We start from the raw sequence: 17,571 nt of genomic DNA, 5'->3' as shown, positions 1-17,571 counted from the left end.
TAGCATAGAGCTCATCCCAAGCTGCACAGCACACCTGAGAAGTTGTGCAAGTGCTGACCCACAGTGCCGAACTCTATGGTTGCAGCTGCTCTGGTACCAGGACCCATGCTAGCCAGGTTATGTTTATGATGACCGTACCAAACTAGTTTTCAGGACTGGCTTTTAGTTCTCTTTGACTGCCATACCCAAACAGCCAGGACTGCAAAGGGAAACTGGCACAAAAGCTTGCTGGTTGGTTGCCCAATGTAAAAGCTTGCTGCAGAGGGAAGTGGATATTACTTGTCTTTTGTACCAACCCTTGAGGAAGCCAGCTGAAAAAAGAACAATCCTGATGAGTTGCAGTTGGCCCACAGCTCCAGAAAAGACTAACAGAAGGGGAAATGAATGAATCTTGGCTTCCCTTTATGCATTACTTACAAATCTGTACTATTGTGAAAGAGCCTGCAGCTTTAAGAACTCCCTGTTATGAAACAGGGGACATCACTGAAAGTGGGAGCCTATAAAAGCTGCAGGACCTTCAGCAGTGCATTTAGGGTCTTTTTTTATTGACCCTGTGATGTCTAAACTTTGAAGGTGCATTTTGCCATGTTTCCTCGTTTTGCACCACAAGAAGTCAGGTTTTTATAAACCAAAAGTGAGAGAATCTCATGCCAGGAACTAAGGCTTCAGGAAAGTTGGTAAGTGTTGAAACAGCACTAAAATCTAAAAAAAGCTTAACCATGGACAGAAGATGAATGGAGAACAGGCAAACAGTGTTTTCAGTTATAAGCAGAAAGCTATACAATAGGAGGAACTCACCAAAAAGGGATTTTCTGCTCAATCTGATCAAGTTAATGCCTTTCTTCCTAAAACAAGTGATTGCTCCTCTCACATCTGTGGCCAGTGGAAGGTGTATCACAGCATATACAGCAAAGAACTATACTGATAGTCAACCAAAATCAGGAGCTCCTTACTTAAGCATGGGAGTTCATCTAAGTAAGGGCAGACTGGAGGTGTGCCTAAACTGCAAGCTACTTGTAGGTTCAGATTTGCATGCATATTTTACCCTGACTCCTCCTTATACCCTTGCCCAGAGGTAAGAATGTCCAGAGCTTTCAAGCACTTCTCCATTTCCAGTAAATGCTGCATTACGCCTATACCCATCCCTTTACCTGTATGCTTTGCAGCAGGGCTGTAGTGTGATAGCAAGCAACATGCTCGTGTCCAGGCTGTTCTCTACTGGCATTCCCACAATCCCATGGACCAGCATCCTCTGGCTCTTCTGCATTCTTCCTACTTACCTTCTTCTCACCAGAAACTGTATGGCACTTAACATCACTGTGCTTTGTCTTTAATCCTTTATTTTCCTAGCAGGAAGAAAGTTGCCCTGTCAACATGCATCTAGGTGGCTAGAGGAGCATTCACAAGGAGATCATGATTTTAATATATGCCACTGTAATGCCAACTCAAAGTAGTTTACTGGTGAGTATTTCTCAGGCTGCTTGGAGCAAAGCAAGGACCTTACACAGTAATACTTCAAGGCTGAGGTTGTTAAATAGAGGTGCAGCAATGCACCTGCTCCATTGGAGTTCAAGTACTGACCTGCTGCCTCCTACAACAGGGTCTTGTCTATAGATGCAAGAACTGAGAGCTCCAGAGGAATGAAAGGATGAGATTGGAGATCAGCTTCTGGTTCATCAGGAACTGCCTGCTGAGCCGATTGTTGCAGTGAGTGTCCTGGGGAAATCTCAGAGGAGCTGTTCTGTGGGGGAAAAAAACCAAACTTGATCATCTCTGCAGGGCTGGAGCCAGTGGCACCAGCACTTCTTCACATCCACTTTCCTATCCCAGCCCTTCTTTCCTCAGCCAGGCATATTCAAAGAGTGGGGCCAAGTAGAGAGGAAAAAAATTCACTAGGCATAGACCAAGGTCCAGGTGTTTCAGAGTCCTGCCTTCATCATGAAAACTATTTCATGGTCACAAGTCTTCCTTTACCAGTTTTATGTAACAGTTATACAACTTCAACACATGAGCTGCTTGCGAATAGGTTGCAAGAATGTGCTGCTTAGTAGTTACAGCTTTGCTGAAAAGAAGTGGCCATAGATTACTGTTTTTCAAGACCCATATTCTTCCAGAATTGTCCCCACTGCTGAGAGAGAGGGCTTGCAAGTTTGTTGTGCAGTTCTAGTTGATCAGGCAGTTAAGAGTAGGGCAAACTTTGCAGATCCACCCCTGCCAATAGCTAGACACTCCTGGGCTAGGGACAGAAGTTGCACATAAACCAGTTTCAGTGATCAGAAACTGGTTTAAACCTGTAACAGAACAGAAGTTCAGTGCACATAAACCAGTTTCAAAATGGCCAAAACTGGTTTAAGATAAACCTGATTGAATGTAGTATCAGACTTAACTGATTTGGGTCCAGCTGGTTTATGGATCTTCTGTCCCACACCCCTTCCTGATTTAAGTTAAACCCAAGTCCCACAGCATCCCAGCATGGTTTTCAGCCCTGGGCTGGGTTGGGCAGTCTGCTCCAAAGACCAGGGCTGGCCCTGCTCCTCTCCTCCCTAGTGGGATCTCCAGTTGACTGAGAAGGAGGTGGAGACTGCAGCTGGGAGAGAGCAGCATCTGCCCGGCTCCCCCCGCCCTACCCGCCCTTGCCACTCACTGCTCAAGCAGGGATTCCCCACTCCCACCCCTCTCCCATGCCAGGGATCCCAGTGGCACAGACCCCAGCCACTATCTAGCCATGTCCCCCCCCCCCATGCTAGCTAATGCTGAGGTGTGTGTGTGTGTCCAATTTCACTGGAACAAAGGCAGACAGAACAGTGTCCACTTGGGGCTAGAAGCCAGTGGCTTGCAAATGTGCCCTGCAGATAAGAAGAGCTTGAAACTAATGAGAGAGATGTGTTTCTTTCTTTTGTAGGGCATGATGGGCTGATAAGCTTTGTGTTCTGATAAGCTCCCTGCTGGCCTGCTTGCTTCAAAGCCCACACTCTATCAGTATTCAACAGGGGACAGAAAGAGGTTTGAGAAATGACCTGGTTTGCAATGAATGCAACCTGGGAGTGCTGTCAGTTTGCTGCAGACAGTATGAAGAAGCGGGGAGAGGGAGATTGAAAAGCTCAGTATCATCAACAGATGCATGCACTGCACACAAGCAGTCCTCCCTCCCCCCCTTCCCCCTTGCCGCAAAGTACAATGAGCCCCGCTCATCATACTTTTTTCATGTCAGTTGTACACTTTTAAAAGGATCCCTTCAAACTGCCAACAGGAAGCTGGTCTGACAGCACTGGCCTTGTGGTTCCCCTGGACATATTTAATGAAATGATGTTTTGTGTGTAGCATTGATTGTTCTCTTATTTGCAAACAAATGAACAGTCAAGCTTGTGCCAGACCGTTTTATTGAAGCATCAATAAAACACAAATTTACAAGGCTAAATGAGAGTCTCTCATGTGGCCAAGAACAGTTTTAGAGTTAGACTGATGGCAGACAAAGGTAAAAGCTTTTGATTTTATGGGCATTCTCGGATAAATGGGTCCACCACATTCCCTAAAAATTACAGCAGTCCCCTTCCCAGGTGCACTCCTCAAATTCTAATTGAAATCTAGAAATTAGCTTACAGCTTATCCCATGGGAAAGCACAGTCCAGAAAGGAGCACATGTGTTTGCAGTCAATTCCTCATTAACTGTCACCACATGTGGTCATGATGCAAACCCATATGACTTTCCTGGTTTCCCTTGAACCTGTGCCAGTGTTTATAAGGGCACTGTCTGGTTGTGTAACCTGGTAAAGGTCTATGCCATATGAAGGTACCAACACTTGCCTTTAGCTTCAGACATTATGGTTGTGACCTACTGTGCCCTGCAGACACACACACATAGGCAATGCCATCTCGTTTTCAGACTGCTAAATGCACAGTCTACCACTACCGTACTGCTGCTCAGAGTAGCTGAGTTTTATATGGAGTGCCCTATTATCAGGGTATGGATTTGGAGGCGCTTTCCTACCTCGTTCATCACAGTTTGCCAACAGTGGGCACTAATGTGCCATTAATACCCATCTGGGTGTTTCAGAGTCCTGCCTTCATCATGAAAACTATATCATGGTCATTAGAGTGGGCACTAATATGCCATTAATAAGGAGGAAAGAGAGTCCTAGGTTGTCCAGAAACTACATCTCCCTGCTACCCTGTTATGAGTATGGGCAAGGCATATAACACCAATGATGTTCATTAACTTGCACTGTAGTTCACCATATTCACTGGCTTCCTTAGCAGGGCAAGCCATAGACATGTATGTTTAGTCTGGTCCAGTTTGGGAACCCCCTTCTTAGAGCTCCAGCTCCTATGTCAGGCACATTCTTATGCGTAAACTGCTGTAAGAACCTCATCTCAACCTCTGCCACCAACTACTGATTTGCTAGCACCAAATGGGTTAGCTGTGGCCTCCAGAGGTGATCAGTGCATCAGGAATAGTTGTTCACCAGGGCTCCCCAAGGGATAACAAGGTCTAACGGCCACAGACTCCTAGAAGGCCGATTTAGACTGAACATAAGGAAGAACTTCTTGACAGTCCAAGTGTCCAGAGTCTGGAACAAACCTCCCCCCAGAGGTGGTGCAAGCATCTACTCTGGACTCATCCAAAAGGCATTTGGATGTTTATCTTGCTAGGGTCATTTGATTCCAGCAGACTTCCAGCTTATGGCATGGGGGCTGGACTTGATAATCTCGCAAGGTCCCTTCCAGCCCCTAATGGCTATGAAATCTATGAAATTCTTCTGTACTGGTATGTGTCCCCCAAAACAAGTACTGCTGTGCCAGAGGGTCCAGCAAGCTCCTCATACAGCTCCATGAAGCTCTGCCTTGTTGCAAAGAAATTGTGCAGTCACTGCTAGTCATCCCAGATCTGCAGGGGGAACTATTCATCTACAAGTGGGAACTGAATGGCAACTGAAGTCCTCACCATATTTGTCTCATCTTGCATGAATACATCCCCCTTACCCTGAAGCTCAGTGCTTTTCCACATTTCAGGGGACCCATGGGCAACTGGTGCCACCTTAGTCCGGGGGGGAGAACATGTGCCCCCAGTGCGACCAGTCTCACTGCCTGGGGGGAGTTCCCCCACCGCCGATTGCTGCAGCCACTTCCAGGAGTGGCTGTAGCGATTGGCTGGCACTTGCAAGGGGGTCACTGGTGCTCCCGCCTGCCTCCTCTGCCCATCGCCTAAGCAGCAGGCAAGCGCAGCTGGTCAAGGGGTGCACCAGCACTCTCAGAGGGTGCACGTGCACCACTGTGCACCCACTATGCGTCACCACTGAGGGGACCTGAAAGCCACTGAACATCTCTTGAAGCACTGATCCCACAGCATGAACAACTGTCCTGCAATGAGACATGCTGTTTAGCCCACTGGTACAAATGCATGTCCCAAACCCCCTCATTTGATGACAGGCTAAAATAGGGGCCATGAAAGAAATGAAGAAGTTGTTCTACAGAGCACCACCAGCAAATTCTTAGAAAAGCTATACTCTGTGCCACTAGGAATCAGGGCTGTCCCCCAAGAACACACATCTGGATGTATGGGAATGAAAGTGTGGAGCCAAGTACCCAGGACTATGTAGACTATGTGATGTGAGGTAGGTTCGCACAGCTCACCAGCTGTGGATGCACAATATTGGGTAGACATATCCTAAGCAGGATACCAGGATTTGACTCACTGTCTTTGTGTCAAAATAGCAGATGTCCTATTTCTCTTTTCTTACCATAGTACTTCCCCTTACTTTCTTTAACAAGTTCATAATGTACTATCCCTGCTACTAAATAGTAGTTTTCAACAATCAGTCACCAAGTAATCTTGTATTGCCTTCTTAGAGCAGTCAAATGAAATCAATCAGTCTTTCGTAGAAGCTGTAGACTTTTCATGGCAATCATTTGGTCCCTGAGGTCTGACCTTATGTGAGAGAGAGGATTTTGATACATTATGGGCGCATCTACGTATATTAATGCAGCATTAGCCAGCAAGCAGCTCCCACTCTGTAGCACCCTCGTACCCCAGCCAGCCCCATTAATGTCTCCATATGCATTTTGCCACATGTAACTACTCCACTGTAGGATAGTACTCATAACGGGCAGTACTATACAGCAGAGTTAATTATCGTACTGCAGCTTAATAGCACCGCACATGTAGATGGTGTTGTTTTACTGTGGGGCTAAGTAATTAGTCAGCTCCACAGTAAAGCGTCTTGTGTAGATGCACCCTGGACCTGCCTGATTTGGCCATAGGAGCATGGAGTATATAGGAGTATATAGTATATAGGCCATGGAACCAAAATTTAAATCCTCTTCCAATATCAATTAATCCTCCCTAAATCCTTCATTAACAGATTTGTCCTCTTCCTTTCCCCTTTTTCCTCCTACAGGACCTAAAATTATCTCCATGTAGCACAGGGTTATGAATGAAATAATTGCCCCCTTTCTTTCCTGCCTGCCCTGCCAATGGATCATTCCCTCTCAGCAGTGGTTTCCTTACATACACCCCTCACCATATGCTTCCTGTAGCCCAGCTGTCAGCAGGAAGCACAATTCCTTTTCTTTTCTCAGTAGACCTAGAGACTGAATGAAAGGACCAGAGGCAGTTTCCGTTGATTTGCGGTTTGCAGTATGTGGGGCATGTCATCAGAAGAACTGTTGTTCTCGTCTCCTGACAGCATCTTTCTGTGGTCACACTTTTTGGAAGTGTCTGCTAGACCTGCCTCCCCCATCATTTCGTGGCAGCCTAGTCTGCTGCTTCTTCGTTGTCATTACACTGGCCGCACTCCGAATGGGATATGGCATGTTCTACAGTACAGCAAACTGTGCACATTCCTGACGAGCAAATTGAGGTTGGTTTTCTGTAACTGCGAATGCTGGAATCCCATGCCAGACAGACTGTGCTGCACAGCGTTCATTGATGGCAGCTGCTGCTGTACCTGAAGGATCTGTTTCACTGTAATCAGCCGTCATATGGTATTCCTGATCCCCCACCATAAACAAATCCAAGCACAGCTTTTTAAATACCCAGCTGACCTTAAAATAAGTCTTGAGTGTTGCCTAGTCCACTGGACTATAGCAGAGTCCCCCAAGACAGAAGATGCATTGGGTGGGCCATTTGATTTTAGAATGGATGAAAGAGCATACAGTACAGACCAGACCCACACTGCCATGGTGCAGGCTAAGTGGTCAAACAGGTCTCTTCCATCTCTTGTTCCTATGATGCTCTGTAGATGCTGGCCCAGATTGGTGCACCCGTTTTTCTGATCTGAGTGCCAACATCCCTGCCCTTTTACCATCAGTAAAACACAGGACATTTTAAGCCATGAGGAAACATGCTCAGATTCCAGTATAAATGGAGACTGTCATTTGTTTCATCACTTGTAGTACAGTAGCTGGGGACCATACAAGAGTTGCAGTTTGAATCTTTCTTATCATTGGTGATAGGGATGAATGGCTGAAAGCATCATTGGAGACCTCACTAAAAAGTAAAAATGGGTTAAAGCCAACCATCCAGATCTGCTTCCAACCCATTTATATAATTGTAATAAACTATCTTACAAAGCACTGATAATCTTGATATGGTGGTGAATGTTCCCAGATCACACTGAAATTAATGCATTATACTGAGCATACATTTGGTCTGCAATTTTTTGATCAATCTATTCAAGTGTGAAGGGCTGGTGAAGAGCCTTACGGGCACGGGGAAACAAATCTCTTCATCTGTGGGTTGGGTAGCTTGCACACCTGCCCGGACATCAAAACTTTGCAACTCCTCTCTGCCTGTCTGGAGGCTTGACTAGAGTGATTGCTGAAACAACAACCAATCCCCACTTTCACTTCCAAGAGTGACACCAGACAGAGCAGCATCACCTTGCAAGGTTACTCCTGGAATCAGATTAAACGTCTTATGCAGTGCCTTTAAAACTGAAGGAAAAGGAGATGAAGCCATTCTTCCAAATGCTGTAGCATTCAGTTCAGTAAAGCACTAGCAGCCATTTTACTGGGAGTATTTGCAACAGTATAAAGTTTGGGACCAGAAATTTAGAGGTGCATGAAAAAGATATGCAGAGGACCTGTCAAATGTCTGGCTATTTGTGTGTGCATTAAAAAAATGCATGCACAGAATTTGCATGCCTATTTTCCATAATTGCATACACACATTTCCGTAACTGCTTAGGGAGGCAAACCCTCAGATGAGGGAGATCTGGTTAAATATCTCCTACAGCTCAGTGCTGTTTCCAACTATCCAGCCTGAATCACACTCTTTATGAGCTGTCTAGCCACTCACATATGATCAACACCGATTATTAGATAAAAAGAGGCGTGCTATTTTCTTTGCACCAATTAGTAAGAGTTTGACTTGGCACTGAGCCCCACAAAACTGGTCATGGTGAAGTCATTAGCTCCCATTCATGTGCACACCACATGTTCTCCCCTAACTGTTCTCATTGTAACTTAGCATCAGCTGCTTAAGTACATGATCAATTAAAAACAGGGAAGCAGGAAGGATTATTAATCCCTAGGAAAACTTTTGCTGGCCAAAGGCATCTTTTGCTAGATAGTACACAACACAGTAGAACATACAATGGGCTACTGATGTACGTTCCAGCGCTACATTATACAACTACAGGAACTGTCACAATGATGAAAACTGGTCTGGGCCTGTAGCCTGTCTCTGACAGTGTCCAAGGCTTAACCAAATTCCAGATGGATTATAGTAGGCAACTGTAGAACACCTCTATATTGACTGTCAGTTATTGGTTGGCTAGGTTGTGGGGGTATCGTGCACAAATGAATGCAGTTGATGCTATTACCTAGGATTACATGCATCAGAAGCAACACTAGAAATCACCTCTAGAAGCTATGTAAAACCAGTACAGACTCTGCAGCACCAGTGCAGTGTATTGCCTATAAGTCTGCACTCATGCCCCTAATGCACTTACAGCACTCTGCAGCTCAGCAGGCTGCTGCATGGGTTCACTGCTACTTTGACTCACTGGAAATATCTGTCTTCAGTTGACCTACCCTGGTATGATACGCAGCTGAGAGTTCAGAGTTGTCAGCAGCACCACAAGCTGCAGACAGGCCAGCTACTGATCTCTGCAAGAAACAAGCTGGTCATGCAGAAGTGTTCTGCAGATAATTCATTGGTCACTATGCATCCCTTCCATTTAGGGACCGAAATAAAGTGATAACCCAGATGTCATCGAGCAGTGTTGTCTATCTTACCAGGATGTTGTGAAGCCTTTATAAATTCTGATAATTCAGTGACAGAAACAGGCCTGGAACAACGATCTATCTATAAATAAACTTGATTTGTTCTGAAAGCACTTAACACAGGTCAGCGATACCATGCTCAGTGTGCATATGGGGAAAATGGGGCAAGTCACTTCCTCTCTTGGTGCCTGAGGTTATCCAACAGGTCAATGCTGAGGCTGGGCTTTGAAGCCAGGCGTGCCAAATCTCAGTCCTGTGTCCTCTTTGCCAGGACACTTAATCATGTACCATGGATCCACCACTCAAACACACAAAGGCATATTTCTGAAGGGCATGCAGAACTAGTTAGGCCAGTAGAAATAGCAGAGATTCATGCAAATATGTGAACACTCAGTCATGTACATCTTATCATGACCAAGGCAGCCCTGGGCACATCATCTCAGGTAAAGATCAGAAAGCAGAGCACTTTGGCCTTCCTTTCTTCTCTTGCTGGGATGTTATGAAGTAGCTAAACACAGGGGCTGATGACAAGACTAATGAGAGACAGCAATACAGGCAGTCCTTGGACTTACGACACAAATGGTTCCTTCCCAAGGGAAGTAACACAGTGCCCTGGCACGCTTCACTCTGTATCAAGGCAGGGATCTATAAGCCAAGACATGACAGCAGAGGGAAGAAAGGAAACACCCCAGCACAGAACGTACCTGGGAATTAAAAATCCATCCCATGATGGGAATGCCAAAATCCTTTAAGGAGTGCAATGGTGGCCTCTACTGGTCCTTGCCAGAGCTGTCTTTTCTCTTTTGATTCCTCTTTCCCCTGACCTGTACCCAAGTGAGTTACTTGCCCTACTTGTGAGGGGTGGTAGAACCAATGCCTTCCTTTCCAGAATGAAAAGGCTTGGCTGAGCGAGGCGAGTCAGCCTGCTTGCGATCTCACCACCAATCCAAGGCAGAGCTAGGACTGCAACCCACGCTTCCTCAAGTCCTTCTTCTGTAGCGAGGTCACAGCACTACTCCACCGTCCACTGTCTCTAAGCTTCATGGAAAGCAGCAGTATTGCTTGACTCAGTAGGAAGTCTGGCAAAAGGATGCTGGGGCACAGACCAGGCATTCAGTCCTTCCCGCTGTCCTAAGCCCTCCTCTGCTAATAACTCTTCCAATGGCCTCAGACATTATCAACACCACAGTTCCCATCTATGGTATGGCTTTGATGATGCTGGCCTGTCTGAGAGTGCAGAGTGATTTTCAGAGCACCAAGTATTGTTGGGTACCCAGAATGGGGAGTGGGGAAATGTGTTGGTACATTTGAGACAAACTCCTAAATACTAATCTGAACTTCACCTCTGGCACTGAGCGCTTGAGTGCAAGCTCCAGTCAAACATCTGGAGCCTTTCATGTTGCTTCCATGGGGGCTCCAACTGCTCACAAGCCTGCAAAAGAAGAGATGGAGGCAGATTAAATGGAATGAGCAAGTTTTACAGAAAGCTAACCTGCAAAATCCTCACTCTCATGCTTTCTTCCCTTTCCGCAGCCCTCCCCTCTTAGCTTTTAAAGACCTACACATACAAGACATGATGAAACAGCTGGTTTTCCCCTGTTCTCCAACACCCAATTCCTGCTCATCTCTTAGTGCTCTGCAAACCTTCATTACCTAAGTGTCAGGGCATGCTCCTGAAGTCGCACCCGGTCTTAGATAATGTGGGAGGCACAGACAGTTAAATGCTTGGCCAAGGTCATTCAGCAGTGAGCACAACTAGGAATGGATCCAAGAGCTTCTTATTCACAATCCCATGCTTTCACCCTCAGAACGTACTTCCACCTTTAATACCCTATGTCATCGTTCTCGTTATTGCTCCCCTACCCAGCACGGGAACTGGGAGCCTTCCAACAGCAGATAGGCCTTGCAGATTTGGCCCTTTATTTAAGTTCAACACTCCAGAGCAGCTGATAAAGCCTGAGACGAGCTGGTATTAAAAGCAGGCATCGAGGCCATGTGACCAAACATCTGCTTCACAGCTGTTAACACTGCAGTTGCCCTGCTCTCTCAGGCAGCCCAAGAGGATAATGGGTAACGCGGACAGAGGCTTATGGGAGAGCTGTGGCTAGGCTCCCCTCCTATTAAGCAGCCTTTAGTACAGCCCCAAAGTGACAAGGACGGTGCAAAGATCAGGTATTCAGAACTTGTGCTTCCGTGTGTTATATACATGCTATTTGACATGCCTGTCCAGCTGCACAGTACACAGCAAAGGTCTGTAGCCAGGTCTAAGTTCATGCAGTGGGAGCAATCCGACATGAAGAACAAGAGACTGGAGCTCCACTCTGCATGAACAGCTAAATAAACCCTTTAAGTGATTCAAGCACTGCTCACCATCTCTGGGAGCAAATCATAACAGCAGCATCTTCACAGGACCCCAGTTTATATTTTAAACAGAGGCCTGACCCATATCAACCAGGGGCTTCGGCTTGAAATTGGAGCTAAAAATGGTTTTAAAAATCTTGTGCTATCAGGAGGGTGAACCATTCTGAAAGCATCTGTACAACTGCATGTCCTGTACTGTTTCTTACTTGTTGGGCACAGAAAATGTGTTCAGCCCTGAACAGGATAAGAGTTAAGATAGCCACAACCTCAGAGGAGTTAGCTTGAGCAAGTGACAGAATGGATGGCTCACACTGGCTTGTGGTCGGGGCCTGCCGATGGAAGTGGTTTGCAGGTCTCTAACAGGATGTCTCAGAGATACTGATTACAGGAAATGCTGCAGAGACTTAGGTCTAACAGGGAGCACAGTCCCTACCTGAGACCCCAGCCTACCCCGAAAATGCTGATGTCGCATGTCTGCCTGTGCACTCAGCAGCTACTGCCTCCCCGGTCTTCAGTCATGCCTGATCACTTGGGCTTCTCAGGCAGGACTCCTTACCACACTCAAGTCTCTGCCTGGGCACTGTTTTATTTCTCCAACATAAATTGAGGCACACACATCAAAAAGAGAAGGCTGTCTGCTTAACTGGGCCTTATTCCTAGAATGCAGAAACACACACCCGTTCCCACCCCTTGTACCAATAACTGGGGACACTTACCTTCCTCACACAACTCCTCCACCAAGTTTCTTCAGACTTTTTTAGGGGGTCACAGACCTCTTCTCCTACCTGGTTCTGATCATTATGCTGGGTTGGTTAGCCCTAGGCTCCTTGACTCCTAGTGAGCCAGTCCACCCTGTAACAGCTAGTCAGAGGGCTCATAGGACACCTGCTGAACTGATTAACTATTTCCATGACCACTATTTCCATGAATTATTTCCATGACCACTTTTCCCCAGGGACCACCACACTGATGTGTGGTGGTCCCTGGGGAAAAGTGGTCATGGAAATAGTAATGATACCTCCTGGGAAAAAACATCCCCAAACTTTATGAAACTTCATACCTGCATCGGGATCCAAACTCTGAGCCTTAGGCTCATCCCTGCAGTTGAATGGAGATTGCCCTCAGTAAAATGCAACCAGTGCTAAACTAAAAAGGAACATGTAAGTCTCCCAGCCCAATGTTTTCTGCTACTGTATTCCTAGTTGCAACAACCTTCTCTGTCGAATGCCAGCAAAAACTCCTGAAGTCAAAAGAGAAATCATCAGACACCTGGGCTAATTGTATGCCTAGATTCTGGGTTCCTTGTTTCACTGACCATACAGGCTCCCTAGAATTGGGAGATGGGTGCATGTCTCCTTTGGCTTGTAACCTAGTGTTGAAAAACACTGATTTCCATCCCTGTCCCTTCTCTCCCCTCCCCCAACCCATGAAATTGCATTTAAAATGATGAGACTTTTCAGAAAATGCATACTGGATTCCTTCTATTTGCCTTCTAGCTTTCAAGTTTTTAGGATATACATTCACAAGCTTTTCCCTATACCCAAGAAGGTTAGAAACGTAGCTTAAAAAGCCATATTTCACCTAATCATATGACCCCAGGGGCTGAAACTGCCAGGGAAAAACACCGAACAGCCTGTGGCTTGCAATAACATTGCCTGCATTGGCAGCGAGGACTCCTAGCTGCCATGAGGCTTTAGGCATGCCCTGCTCAGCAGGGGATGGAAAAATCAACCACAAGCTGTTGACTGCCTCTATTCGTTGTTACAATACTGAGAGTATAAATTACAAGCACTTGACACTGGGTGGGATTTTGCACTCAGCCAGGCCCTTGTCCTAAAGGACATTCCCTCTCAGCTGGGAGCACAAGGCTGCATGTATGTGTGTTAGGCGTGTGCAAGTCGGCAGCAATCTGATCCGGCATCGGATCCGGCCACTTCAGATGCCAGGGATCTGATCTGGAGCTCCAGATCGGCTTCCCGCTTAGATCCGGCCGAAGCGGCTTCAAAGCTTTGGAGCTGCCTCGGAGATCTGGCCATAGGGTATAATGGGGACTCAATCAAATATCTATAACTTTGTTGCTCTTTGTCTAATTTGGATGAAACTTGCAGGGATCCTGCCAAGCTTCAAGAAGATCAGTGCAGAGATTTGGGGGAAACTGCACCCCAAATTCTTGAAAGCAAAACTTGTGTCACGTCTACCTGTTACAACACAGGGGGGGTGAAAACTGCAGAGGTGGTCACCCCTGCTGAGGCCATGAAGCCTACCAAGTTTCAAGGTGATAGGTGCATGGGTTCGGGGGGGAACTGCACTCCAAATTCTTGAAAGCAAAACTTATGTCATGAGGGGGGTGAAAACTGCAGGGATGGTGGTCCCTGGCAAGGCCACAAAGCCTGCCAAGTTTCAAGAAGATTGGTGCAGGGGTTTGGGGGGAACTGCACCTCAAGCTGCTGACAGGCAAAACTCGTGACATAGATGACTCTGTGTGTGTTAAGGTGCAGCGGGCTGAAAACTGCAGACCTAATGTGTGTGTGCGGGAGTATATGTTTGTTTTTGGTCTCCCACCCAATGTGGTCAGGACCCAACCATATTAGAATACCATTGAAAAATTATGCTGGAGCTTAAATGACTCAATCCATAATACAATAACAACATTGGGTAGGATGTGGTTACAACACAATTGTCCACCCCATAGCTAAAACATGCTCCCACTCTGTTGCATACATGGGAACTAAGCCTACTGTAGCTGTGGTCCTGATACTTAACTCCACTAGGGATTTTGCACTTATGTTTTATTCCTCTTGTAACTAGACCCAACATTGAAATGACTCTCTGGAAAGCTAGAAGCTGTCTATCTAACTGGATTTGGAGACCCCTATGTTGGCTTGCCCAAATGTCATTTGAATCTCATTTTGCCACATTTACTTTTGAACTATTCTATGGCTTTTGAGCCTGCCAGATTAGAGCAGGTGGGGCCTTAGCATCTGCTGGCTGGTGTCTGCATGCCAGCCACTCAGCTGGGTCTAACTGTCCTCACATTGCTAGCCCTGCTTTACCTGTATCATTGGCAGTAAGTACATGTAAGGAAGTTGGCTTAGCATATAACAGATTTCCCTTGACGACTCCCATTTTTGACCATTGTATCCTGGTATGATCAGGGTCCAATAACATTGTTATTAAATGGTCAGCAACTACTATTATCATCACTGACATTTTTAACACCTAGAAGCTGAGATCATGGCTCCATTGTGCCAGGCACCATGCATACACATAGTAAGAGCCAGGGTCTGCCTAGCAAGGTTTATGATCGCCATAGGCAAGTTCGGGAAAGAGTGGGTGCTCAGAAATCTTCCTGGCTCTGGTTTCTGAGGTGGAACTCAGAGATTCAGAGTTTTTTTTCCTGCATTCCTCAGGAAATCAGTGGTAGAGCCAAGAACTGATCCTACATCACTTGGCTCCTAACCCCTTAACCATAGGGCAGTACTCTTTCTCTAGCTAGCTTTGCTTTTACTGGCTAGATACAAGCACCAATGCAGCTGGGTTATGATGGATATGGGGGTATAGCATAGGTGACTGGTGCCGCCTTAGTCGGGGCAGGGCACGTGCCCCCCCTGTGACCAGTCACACCAACTGGGGGTGGGTTCCCCCTGCGGCTGATCCCACTGACTGGGATGGGGGGCCACAGATGATCCTGTGGACTGGGAGGGGGGGCCCCCAGGTGATCCCATGATGGCCAGTCACTGCAGCTGATCACTGCACTCGCTGCAGCCACTTCCGGGAGTGGATGCGGCCACTTCTGGGAGCAAGTGTCTGCCGATCACTGCAGCCACTCCCAGAAGCGGCTGCAGGCACTCCCGAAAGCAGCTGCAGTGAGTGCAGTGATCAGCCAGTGCTTGCAGGAGGGGCACCAGTGCTCCTGCCTGCCCCCCCTGCCCATCACCTAAGCGGTACACCGGCGCTCTCAGGGAGTGTACGTGCACCCCCATGCGCCCCCTACACGTCGCCACTGGGGTATAGGTTGTAGTTGTGTTGGTTTAAGGACATAGGCAGACAAGGTTCTTCAGGTAAATCTGATATCTTTTATTAGACCAACTCAAATAGTTGGAAAAAATTCTTCTTAGCAAGCTTTTGGGTATAAATACCCTTCATCGGGCTGAGGAAGCATCTGCAGTTGGTGTGTGCGCTCTTCCTGGATGGAAGAAATAGTAAAGAAGCCAGAAGCTGGTATGCATGCAAGAAAGGCAGTCAGTGAAAATGAATATGGGGATATTTGGGGGTGCCAGCTAGTGTAAAAAGCCTGGGAGAGATCATTTCAAGGTGACATCATTTAGCAACAATGCTTAAGAAATGGGTCCTAACTAGCAGTGAAGAGCCCTGGCCCCAGGCAGATGGAGGCCGGCTCTTATCTTGTTTGTCAGATAGCAGGCAAAGGGGAAGATCTTCATAGCAGGTTGGTTGTTAACAGTGAAACAAACAACCAGTGACAAGCCTCCAGCTGAACAGCTTGTGGATGAAGTACCTGTTGGAGCTGGTAATGAGGGCTTTTCACTCATTAGGGCTCTACCACCTGCCACAGGTCCTGCAATCTAGAGAAAGTGCAGCCTGACAACGTTCAGAGACCTGACAGGGAAGAGCTAACATTGGTTTCATGTAGGAAAACACAGCTAAAATCACAGCTGGCATAAAGCCTTTGGACTTCAGGGGTGGTAACTGGGGATGGCTCAGTCGCAGAGGGAGTCATTAGAAATGTCCTCAGTAGGAAAAATTTCTAGCTAGAAATTCAAACATGTTTGTGGCAAAATGCACCCCACTGGCTTCTTTCCCCAGCGCCACCTCTTTTTGCAGTGCTTACCCCTCTACATGCCAACTTAGCAGCCAGAACATATCGCTGGTTCCTGCCATTTTATCCCATAGCCCCTGACCTAGGTATGCACTGCAAGTTACCCCTTCTGGGCCACCCATGCCCTGTCTAGCTCAGGGGTGGGCAACCTGCAGTGTGTGTGGCAGGCCGGGGATGGGACAGGCAGCAAAGCAGCAGATCGGACAGGAAGTAGAGCAGCAGATCAGGCAGGGGGAAGGGATCAAAGTGGAGCTTGGGGAGGGTATGGGGCTAATTTCTGGTTTGCTTGCCAAAAAAGGTTGGCCCCCTCTGGTCTAGCTCATGGGATAATCAGCATTAGGGACTGTAGGTAGGGCCCTAAGGCAGACAGTGGCCAGGAGTAGCTGCGGCCTGGTCTAAGCAAACTTTCCTGTCTCAGCTGGGAGAAGTTCTGGGGGCAGACAGCAGCTGCCATAGCAGAGTCATCACCATGTGTGCACAACCAGGTGCACCCAGAGAAAGCACCCAGCTGGTCAACAGCTGGCAGAAGGCACAGGAGTGTCCACAGGTAACTAAAATCAGTGAAAGCCTTGGACCATGTCGGCACCACAGAGCTCTGCTAGCAAAATGTTGTTTGCGCCTCTACCCACAGCTCCCTGTTGGCCACACACCCCTGCGGTTGGCCACACACCCCTGTGGTTGGCAAAGTGAAGTAAAGCTTCTGCTACCACCCAGAAGCTGGCAGCAGGGTCAGGTAGACATGCTCATCCTTTCTGCTGGCTTGAATGAAAAGGGACGGGGGATAACTGATACTCAGGACAAAACCGAACTCCTGAATGCATACTTCACATTGATATTCCACCAGTCCATGGGTTTTAGCCTGCTTGACAGGATACAAGATGAACGTGGTGGGGTGACAACCCTGCCATAGTTGGCATAGATCTTGTGGGGGACCACCTACAAAGACTAAATATCTACAAGTCAGTAGGACTAGATGAACTAGACTCGAGAGTGCTAAAAGAACTGGCCAACGTCATTGTAAGACCTATGGCCAACTTACTTGAAGACTTATGACACTTGGGAAAGGTCCCAGAAGACTGGAAGAAGGCCAATGTGGTGCCTATCTTTAAGAAAGGGAGAAAGGAGGACCTGGGGAATTACAGGCCAAT

At 47.1% G+C, this 17,571-nt stretch overlaps 1 long non-coding RNA gene across 1 annotated transcript; it reads right to left on the bottom strand.

The window, feature by feature from the left end:
• Positions 1-1,363: 1,363 nt before the first annotated feature.
• LOC109288496 lies at positions 1,364-11,158 on the bottom strand. The gene is made up of 3 exons (XR_002095169.1): positions 11,012-11,158; positions 9,930-10,657; positions 1,364-1,741 (listed from the first exon to the last, which is right to left on the bottom strand). It is a non-coding gene; the product is annotated as an uncharacterized LOC109288496 (long non-coding RNA).
• Between the last annotated feature and the right edge of the window lie 6,413 nt (positions 11,159-17,571).

The sequence above is a fragment of the Gavialis gangeticus genome, unplaced genomic scaffold (genome assembly GCF_001723915.1).
Source record: "Gavialis gangeticus isolate Ggan-Ray unplaced genomic scaffold, GavGan_comp1, whole genome shotgun sequence".
Taxonomy (NCBI): Eukaryota; Metazoa; Chordata; order Crocodylia; family Gavialidae; genus Gavialis; species Gavialis gangeticus.
The sequence above is the reverse complement of the archived record's forward strand: the minus strand, read 5'-3'. Positions and strand labels throughout refer to the sequence as shown.